We start from the raw sequence: 10,171 nt of genomic DNA, 5'->3' as shown, positions 1-10,171 counted from the left end.
ACTGAGAGACCAAAAATGAGAAATCACCCCCCGGAGGGAAGACCACACCACAATTCCTTCTCCTCCTTTCTCCTCGGGATCTTGGGCATGCACGCACACATACCCGGCGTGATTTTAAGCCACTGGGTTCGGGACTCCAACTGCAGTCGAATACATGGGAGTCCAGCAACATAGTCATTACACTAACTGCTAGTCCCAAGGCAAGAAACTCTTAAAAAAAGAAAAGATGAAGACTAAAAAGGAGAATCCTGCATACACAGGGGGAAGACGACTGCAAAGAGGCCTACTATATTGACATATTAGCTACATTATTTGTGTGCAATGAGCATATATTATTATTATTATAAGAAACAAACAAAATCAAACACAAACAAAAGTCCATTACAATTATCCCCAGGGTAAATAAGACAGTTGGAAGAAGAATTGAGCTTCTGGGAAGAAACCTTCCTTTGCTGTTGCTGCCTTGTCTTACCTCCCTTGAACTTGACTTTACCTTTCTCAAACCCTATGGAGCTTCCATATGGGTGTAAACAGATGCTCTATATCTTCATTGCTTCTCCCATGGCTGAGATACAGCTCTCTCCTCTACAGGCACACCTATTAGAAATTTGCTCAGTGTCTACACAGTCAAATACTGGTTTATTTGGTTTTTTTCGAGCTTCCCTTATTACATCTAGACAATTATTTGTTATTTATGGACAAATATATTCTTTTAAAGGTAAAGTTCTTTTGCTTCCACTTTTTGCCCATTTTCTCTAGGCTTTCAGGTCAGGCTTCAACATTCACTGAAGACACCAACATCAGCCCCGTTATTGTATGCGCTGCCAACACCTCAAAGTACTCCAACATCCATGTGTAAAAACACTAGAGGAAAATGATGGGCTGCTTAATTCCTAAATCAGGCAGACCTCAGATCAAATCCCAGATGTGCCAGTTATTAGCAAAATAACCTTGAGTTAATCATTGAAGCTTGATTTATCTGTAAAGTGTATACTCAATTCTCTTCATAGTACATAATCTCTTTTTCTTTCCTTTTTTTAATTCAATATAACTTATGAGTTTTCCTTTTATTTTTAATTTAAAAATGGTTTTAGGTACATTTTGATAATAATTAACTAGTCCTTTATTTTCCCCAGAACATAGAATAATATGTAGTAAAAACTCAATGCAGAAGTTGTTCTGGGTTACTATTATTTGGAAAGCTTTTTCGACACCTTTACATGGGTTCTGTCTTCTAGGTCTTGAATGGCCTTCACTTCTCCTTTCCCACTCTAATACTCTATCCCTATGACTATACTGTGCGTTTGCCCTTTTCATTTCTCTTCTTTATGGAGTTCTCTTTTAACATCAACAGGGAAATTGAAGCCATAAATCTTGTCCCCATTATCATAAACAAAGTCAAAGCATTTATTCTATGACCATAAATATGCTTATCTTTTTTTTCCTCTAGTCTCAGGAAGAAATGGGTCTATTTCCCTTCAAGGCTATATCAATATTCATTTCTATGAACTCACGTTGTCTTCTAGAAACCACTGAATCTCTTTTTCTTTTTCTTTCTTTCTTTTTTTTTTTTTGAGAGATTTTTGCTATAGGGTGCATGTGATCTCTGGAGAGATAGAGTGACAGAAAGTGAGAAATCACTCCCCAGGGAGAATGGCCACACTGTAATCCCTTCTCCTCCATTTTTCTCTTGGGATTTTGAGCACACACACACACACACACACACACACACGCCTGATGGGAGTTTTGCTGGGTCCAGGATTTGAACCGTGGTTGAATATGTGGGAAACCAGTGATGTAACCATTATGCCATCTGCTGGTCTCACAAATCTCTATTCTTCTAGTAACCATCTCAACTGCAATAACAAACTGCATTAAATGAAGCCTTATCCCTATTATGTGCCAACTGCTCTACTTGACATATCACATTTTATTTTTCTTTTAATTATCTCTGAGCTATTTTGTGTGTAATTTCTGTATTTCCTATTGCTATGATCTAAATGTTAGTTTACTTCAAAAATTCATGTGTTGAACTTTAACCCCCAAAGTAATAATATTAAGAAGTGGCCTTTGGGAGGTCAGCAAGTGGCATGGTGGTCAAGGTGCTGGATATTACACGACTGACTCTGAGGTTCAAATCCCAGACCTGGCAGCTGGAAAACTTTCCAGACACATGTGTGTGCATACCCAAAGTCCTGAGTGGAGAAAGGGTAGGTAGATAAGAAAGAACTAAGCGAGATCATCCCCTCTAGGGGGAGATTTCTCACTTTCTCCCTGTCTCTTCTTCCCCTCCCCTGTCCCCCAGCTAGTACATATGCCTTATGGCAACAATCTGAAGAAGAAAATGAAGTGGCTTTTGGGAGGTGACTAGGTCACGAGGGTTCTGTCCTCATAAATGGAATTATGCCCTTCGAAAGCTTAAAGGAGCCTCATTGCCCTTCTGCCATGTGAAGATACTGCCATCTGTGAGGAAAGGGCCTTCACTAGACTCAGAATCTGATGGCCCCTTGGTCTGGGACTTCCCAGAATTTATAACTGTGACTAATAATTTTCTATTGTCTATAAATTACATACTCTAATGTATTTTGTTAAGGCAGCCCTAATAGATCAAGTCACATATGTATTTATGACCCTTAATTTAGCTTTTTTTACTGTTCTCATAATATTTTCATTATATTTCCAATACTTTTCTTATTTCTGAATCCAAAAGGTATTTAAAAAAACTTTTTATACAACATTTTTGGAAATTAAATGGGTAATTTGAAAGTAAGGTTTTTTGTTTTTGGATTTTTTTTTTAGAGGATTTTGCTACAGGGTGTATATGCTCACCAGAGAGACAGAGAGAGACAGAGAGACAGAAAGTGAGAAATCACCCCCCAGGGGGGATGGCCATGCCGCAAACCCTCTACTCCTTTCTCCTCTTGGGATCTTGGGCACTCATGCACATGCACCTGGTGTGAGTTTAAGCCACTGGGTCCAGGACTTGAACCGTGGTCAACTACATGGCAGTTCAGTGACATAGCCATTACGCTACTGTTGGTCTATTTTTTTTTTTTTTTTTTCTATAGGGGGCATAACCTCCCCACACTCACCAGAAAGACAGATACAGAGAGACAGAAAGCAAGGAATCACCCTCCAAACCCCCCCCCCAGGGGGGATGGCCACGCTGCAATCCCTTCTCCTCCATTCTCCTATCCGGATCTCGGGGCACCTGTGCCCGCTGTGAGTTTAAGCCACTGAATTCGGGACTCAAACTGTGGTCGACAACATGGGAGTTCAGCGACATTGCCATTATGCCAACTGCTGGTTACGAAAGTAAGGTATTTTTATAATGCATAATGAAATATGCTCTATTAGAGTGCTGTGCTACATATAAATTCATTAGAACTAAACTATGTTGACCGAACAGTTAGTAAAGTTCATTGCACTAAACTTGAAATATATCTCAGCCTATGTCTGAGATATATTTGGCCTCAGGTTTTGAAATAAAACTTCATACTCATGAACAACACTAATATTTTTCTTCATCTTATCACATTCACCACTTTACCTACTAACAGCTGCACTGTCCTTCTAGAAGATTCCTGCAAACTTGAATTCCCTGGCACCAATCTCTTTGGACCATCCTCATACATTTCTAACTCACTCAGGAGCAATTCTTCCCCTTGTCTTGCTGTTAAGCGTTGGTCTTGCTCAGGTCCTGCCTTTTGTTATACTTTGTCCTTTCCTTGGGTTAGCTCATCTACATGGGAGGCTTCAAACACAACTTCATGACTTCAAAGCCATTCTCTCTGCTCTCCCATATTTTATGAGGCCCATACTACTGAGTGTATCTCCAAGAGAATCTTAACCTCAAAACACCTAGATTGGACTCCTTATAAATGCATTCCTCCTCTTGAGTTTTCCATCCAATTACCCAAGTTAGAGCTCTGGGACTCATTCCTAATTCTTCACTTTCCCTCATTATCCCCTCCAAGATACTTCATTAATTGAAGTTCTGTCCCTATTATGTGCCAGTTCTTTTAATTCTATCATTTAAATATATCCTGATTCTTTGTAAACATGTCCATTATCATTGCCATTTCCAAGTTTTTGTTTCTCACTTGTGTTCTTAACTGCTTTTGCCCACCTTCAACCTAAACGCCACAGCAAAAAGCAAATAAGCACCTCATAACACAAAATTTACCTTTTCCTGATTTAAATCTTTAACAACTCAGAGCTCTGGATCACTTAAGGTACTGACTGAATCTAAAATTCTCTACACCTGACATGCTACTCCTTCTTTGACTTTGTCCAGTCCATTACCAGGTATAGAGTGACTAAAACCATGACTGACATATGTAGGTGCTAATTATAAGCTGAATTGTGCCCACCCCCCAACAAATAATATGTTACTCTGACTTTCAATACCTCAAATAGTGACTGTCCTTAGAGATAGGGTCTTTAAAGAGGTAATAAAATTGAAATGAGGCTATCTGAGTTGGCTCTCCTGAAATATGACTAGTGTCCTTATAAAAAGAGATTAGGAAGGGACCAACAGTTAGTGTAATGGCTATGTCGCTGGACTCCCACGTAGTCCACCACGGTTCGAGTCCCAGACCTGGCGGCTTAAACTCTTGCCAGGTGCGTGTGCGTGCGTGCCCAAGATCCCAAGAGGAGAAAGGAGGAGAAGGGATTGCGGCGTGGCCTTCCCCCCCGGGGGTGATTTCTTGCTTTCTGTCTCTCTGTCTCTCTGCCTGATGAGTGCACACACCCTATAGCAAAAACCTCACCAAAAAAAAAAAAAAAAAAGATTAGGAAACAGACACACACAGAAGAAAGGCCACATCATGAAGATGCAGGAAGAAGATGACCACCTACAAGCCAAAGAGAAAAGCCTCATAAGAAACTAAGCCTACTGACACTTTGATCTCTGATTTCTAGCTTTCAGGACTGTGAGAAAATAATTTTTGTGGTTAAACCACCTGTCTGTGGTATTTTGTTATTGCACCCTTAGCAAACTCATATAATGCTCAATAATATGTTTCTTGAAGAAAAGAACAATTTTATTGGAGAAATATTTTGATGAAAATTTGAGCTAATCATGACTGGCTTTCTTTGAAGTCCTAAAGCTTGTTGAAAGCAAATGAGAATGGACTAAGCTGGAGAGAAAAGATCTTCTTATTAAAATATTCAAGTACCAAAATGTTGCTCACTTCTTGACCTTCATTTTGGATTTAAGTGTCAATGTTAACTCTATTTTCCCACGTAAATAGCTAAAGCATGGGCCCAGTTCTGCGCCAATTACAGTCTCAGTCCTCCTTGGGCTCCTTCTAGGACCTCATGACAGGCACCTGAAGGTAGATGCCCGAGGTGGCAGCCAGGGCTGTGTGCTCAGCACTGCTCAGCTGCAGTGAATCCACCGTGTTGCTGTTGTCTCTCCTCTGCACACAGAGCTTCCTGCTGGATGAGGACTATGGTGACAGGGAGTATGAGGTGGATGTGGACAAAGATGCCTATGACTCAGAGACCCAGATGGCGAGCTTAAAAGAAACGGAGTTACAGGAGTGCACCAAGATGCAGACATCGATTATTGCTGATTCTAGTAAGGGCAGTGAAGGCAATGCCATTTCCTTCTCAGAAGATGTAAAAGCAGTGGACTCCTAGAAACCTTCACTTGGGTCCTGCCTGGATTCTGCCAAGAGGCTGCCCTGCTTAGGAGAGTGGTGGAGACTCAGCTGAATTGGCATACATGTTCTGCTACTACAGTGTGGAGCTTTAGAGCTTTTGGAAATTTCTACATAGGACATGCCAGACATATCCCTTTGTGTACTTACAAATGAGAGTAATATATGCCTCCTGATAGTGGATTATATAAAGCTAAAACAGAGAAGTAGAATTTTCAAAGAAAATTTCCTACTACCATGAATTTAAGGAATCTACAAAGACTTACAAGAAATGCAAAGAAGAAATAAGGATTCCTGAGAGTTAAACCTGCACCAAAGCTGGCTTTTGTTCTGAGCATTTCAGAACCCTGGAGATATTAAGCTTTTCCTGATGGCTGCATGGAACCCTGGGGATAAGAGCTAACCTTCGTGTCCCATCTATGTTCCTTTCTCAAGAGAAGAAATGGGTAAAGCTCAGATTCTAAAGATTAAAAGACATAGTATAAAGGAGAATGAAAAATAGATCTTGTCATGCAGAAGGGGCCATAAAGAAAGGTTTTCTTCTCTATGCAATGGTGCTGAGGAAGGGTAGGGTGGATAGCCCCAGAGTGTGTAACTACACACACCTGAACATAATTCAAAAAAAGAATTTAATGTTAAGTAGGTCCTCATGTGATAGTGTGGACACTGACAGAAGCAAGCTCAAATTCTTTCTGAAAGAAATCAGCTCTAAATCAAGCTTCAAAGAATTATCCCAGAGTCCAGTAGATGGTGTAATGGTTACATCTCTGGACTCTCACATAGTTGACCATGGTTCCAGTCTTGGATCTGGTGGCTTATACCTCACACTGGGCGTATGCGCACAAGTGCCCAAAATCCAGAGGAGAAGGGATTGCTGCAAAGCCATCTCACCAGGGAAGATTTTTTTGCTTTCTGTCTATCTCTCTGCTTCTCCAGTGAACGCACATGCCCTATAGCAAAAGAACCTCTTTTTTTTCTTTTTTTTTGGAGAAGTTTTTGCTATAGGGTGTGTACGCTTGCCAGACAGACAGAGAGAGACAGAGAGATAGAAAGTGAGAAATCACCCCCCCCCCCCCAGAGGGGATGGCCACACTGCAATCCCTTCTCCTCCATTCTCTTCTCGGGATCTTGGGCATGTACGCACACGCGCATGGTGTGAGTTTAAGCCACCGGGACCGGGACTCGAACCACGGTCTCCTACGTGGGAGTTCAGCGACATAGCCATTACGCTAACTGCTGGTCCCAAGAACCTCTTTTTAAAAAAAAAAAAAAGAAGAAGTAGAAAGAAAAAGAATTATCCCAAATTTCTAAGGAAGATTTGTAGCTCACAGTTAAAAGTCACAATGAACATAAGGACACTATTCAAGACTTGCTCTTCCAGACAAAATGGAGTAACAGGGATGAGGTTTATTCTCCCAGCTGAAATAATTTAAAAAAAGAAAAAGAAAAAGATGGGCCAGCAGGTGGTACGGTGGATAGTGCTGGATTCCCACATTGCTGACCGTGAAATGAGACTCTGATGAGGTGACTTGAAAATCACTCTGGGTGCATGTGTGTGTGCCCAAAATCCTAAGAGGAAAATGGAAGAGAAGGGATTGTGGTGTGACCATCCCCCTCCCCAAGATGATTTCTCATTCTCCTTTTCTCTGTATTTCTCCAGTGAGCACATGCACCCTATGGCAATCTAAAATAAAAAGAAAAAGAAAAAGAAGAGATAAAGAATCACACAAAACAAGTTTTTCAGACATTAGATATCAGGCAATAATAGATAGCAATGTCTGAGAGAGAAGAAACAAGCCAGGTGAGCCCTGTGATTGTTCTAACTAGTGCCAACAGGAAATTTCCAACCTGTGTGAAGGGAGGAGGACTCTATGCTGAAAACAGGGATAGGTCTCAGTTGACATAGAGCTGGAAGTCTGGGCATGCCATGGAGACTGGATGTCTCAGGGTGAAGTACTGGAGAGGTGAGTGATGTACAGGAAGAGGGCTCTGAAGAGCTGCAGAGAGTCCCCCTCATGTTTTCAGCAACTGCCGACCAGTCCAGGTACATGAGGAAACTACCTGAGACTGAGGAAAGAACCTCCAGAAAGGATAATAGGATGCAGTCCCCAAGGTCCACTCAGTGCTGGTAATTGTTCCTGCTCCCACCAGCCAGAGTCAAAAATCTTGTAATCATAGTATTAGAGTATTCATAAGAATTTTGCTTCAGAAGAAGGATAAAATTTGCCTGCAAATACATACTTTTGTGACCCATAACAAAGCATAAAAGAAAAACTGAGGGAATAAGACCTCCCAAGTAACTTAACTGCCCTCCACAATAATTTATGTAATAACTTAATCCTAGAAAAAATTTGGGCATCCATCAACAGGTGAATGGATAAACAAATTGCTGTATATTACATGATGGAATACTACTTAGCAATAAAAAACAAATGTGGTACACACACACACACACACACACACACACACACAAACTAAAGTATTAGCAGTAAAAGTTAAGCTCTAGCAAGTACTTTACATCTTAGAATGAAGAAGCACTTATTACTTGTATATAAATTTTTATCATCCTTCATCCTTGCTGATATTGTGGGGCTGAGAATGCTTCTAAGATGAACCCTATAATCCTGTTCCAGAAGAAAAAAATAGTATTTATCCTTCAGAGATTGCATTCATTAGAGGTGAGTAGACTAATAAGTACAAGACCCTATACAAATTTTAAAATTATCTAAGTTCTGACCAAAAACAGACCCCGAAATCAGGAAGCTGGCCTAGAACTCACAGCTAGATCTTTGCATCTTTCCATTGAATATAAACGATTTTATAGATCAATACTGGACAAAGCTACTCTGGACCATGATAGATGGGTGAAAGACAAAGTCTCTGTTAACATGTGTGAACACAGACAAAAAAATGTCCAAGCATATGACCAAACACTCCTCTATCCTAGCTAATAGGAGTGACTGCTGCTTCTTCACTAGTATTCATTCATCCTGTCTTATAGGTTAAACGTAAGATACCCAAATTGTAGAATTATACCTGTCTCCAACCTACTGCAACCCCTATTTCTTTCAATGTTTCCCTAAGTTATCTAAGACAAATTCAAACCTTTTTATGAGTGATTTCTATCTCTTGGTTACTGAGGTGTCCCACAGTTCTCTCTGGTATGTGATGTCGTCTCCTTTGTTGCAACAAACAATAAACCCCACTTGTTCAACTATGGGTATGCTCTTAGTGATCATTGGCTGGAGGGAATTGGCAGAAAATGTATTTATAGATAGCTATGTACACAAATCTTTTATGTTTATGTGTGCATATGCACACACAGCAACAAGTCTGGAAATATGGTATGAATGTGTTAATATTTGTCTCTGGGTAGTGGAATATGGTTTAATTTAATATCCTTCTTTCTTGCATATCTATAGTCTTTGAGCTTTCTATGATAAAGTTGTATTGCTTATAGGAAAAAAAGTATTTAAGAGAGAGAACTGAACATGTATGATGTATCTCATTCCTTGGAAAAAATATCTTCTACATATTTGAAAAAGATGAAACGTTCACTTTCAGAAATCATAAACTTCCAGACGTAACTAGATAAATCTCAATTTCTTTAAATTATAATACAAATCACAATGAACAGTCATTTTTATAATGAAATATAACTGGATTTAACTATAGACACAGTGAAACAGAAGTAATGGCTTACAATAATTAGCATCTGTTAATTAATTTCTTATCTGATAATTCCTTTTCCACTGTGTCTTTTTGAAAGCCTGCTTCAAGCTGATTAATTTGTCAAATTCTAATATAGAACATCTTTATTCTTCAGGTAATACTTGAGTAAATAAATTCATATGTTAATATTGGTCTTTAAAATCACAAATTTTTTCCTTAATATTATCTCAAATGAAAACTCCAAATCTAATCCAATATATTTTTCCTTCTTAGCCACTCTTTAGTCAATGATTCCGGGTCAGTGAACTATTTAATAGATTAATGTTATATTACTCAAATAGGACTTAGAGAATGAGGTGGAAAGTATCTCCATTCTTGTAATGTCTCAAAACTTAAAGAGGTATTACCTCCTGAGGTCTCTCTGTTTAATGAATTTTTAGGTATGTAAAATAGTGGTATTGGGGTCAGTAGGTGGTATGTTTATTAAGATGCTGGACTCTCACGTGGCCAGCTGTGGTTCAGGTTCCAGACATGGTGGCTTGAAGATCACACTGGGTGCTTGTGCATGGGTGCCCAAGATCCTAGGAGGAGAAGGGATTGTGGTGTGGCCACCCCCTCGGGGGGGGGGTGATTTCTCACTTTCCCTCTCACTATCTCTGTCTCTCTCCAATGAGCACAGATGCCCTATGGCAAAAATGTAAAAAATAAACAAACAAAAAACACTTAATGATATGTGATCTCCTTTATTGCAACAAATGATAAAACCAACTTGTCCAACTATGAGTATGCTCTTGGTAGTCTTAGGCTGAAGAATATTATAAGCTTTGTATCGA

Source organism: Tupaia chinensis, unplaced genomic scaffold, assembly GCF_000334495.1.
Source record: "Tupaia chinensis unplaced genomic scaffold, TupChi_1.0 Scaffold000322_1, whole genome shotgun sequence".
NCBI classification, from domain to species: Eukaryota; Metazoa; Chordata; class Mammalia; order Scandentia; family Tupaiidae; genus Tupaia; species Tupaia belangeri.
The sequence above is the reverse complement of the archived record's forward strand: the minus strand, read 5'-3'. Positions refer to the sequence as shown.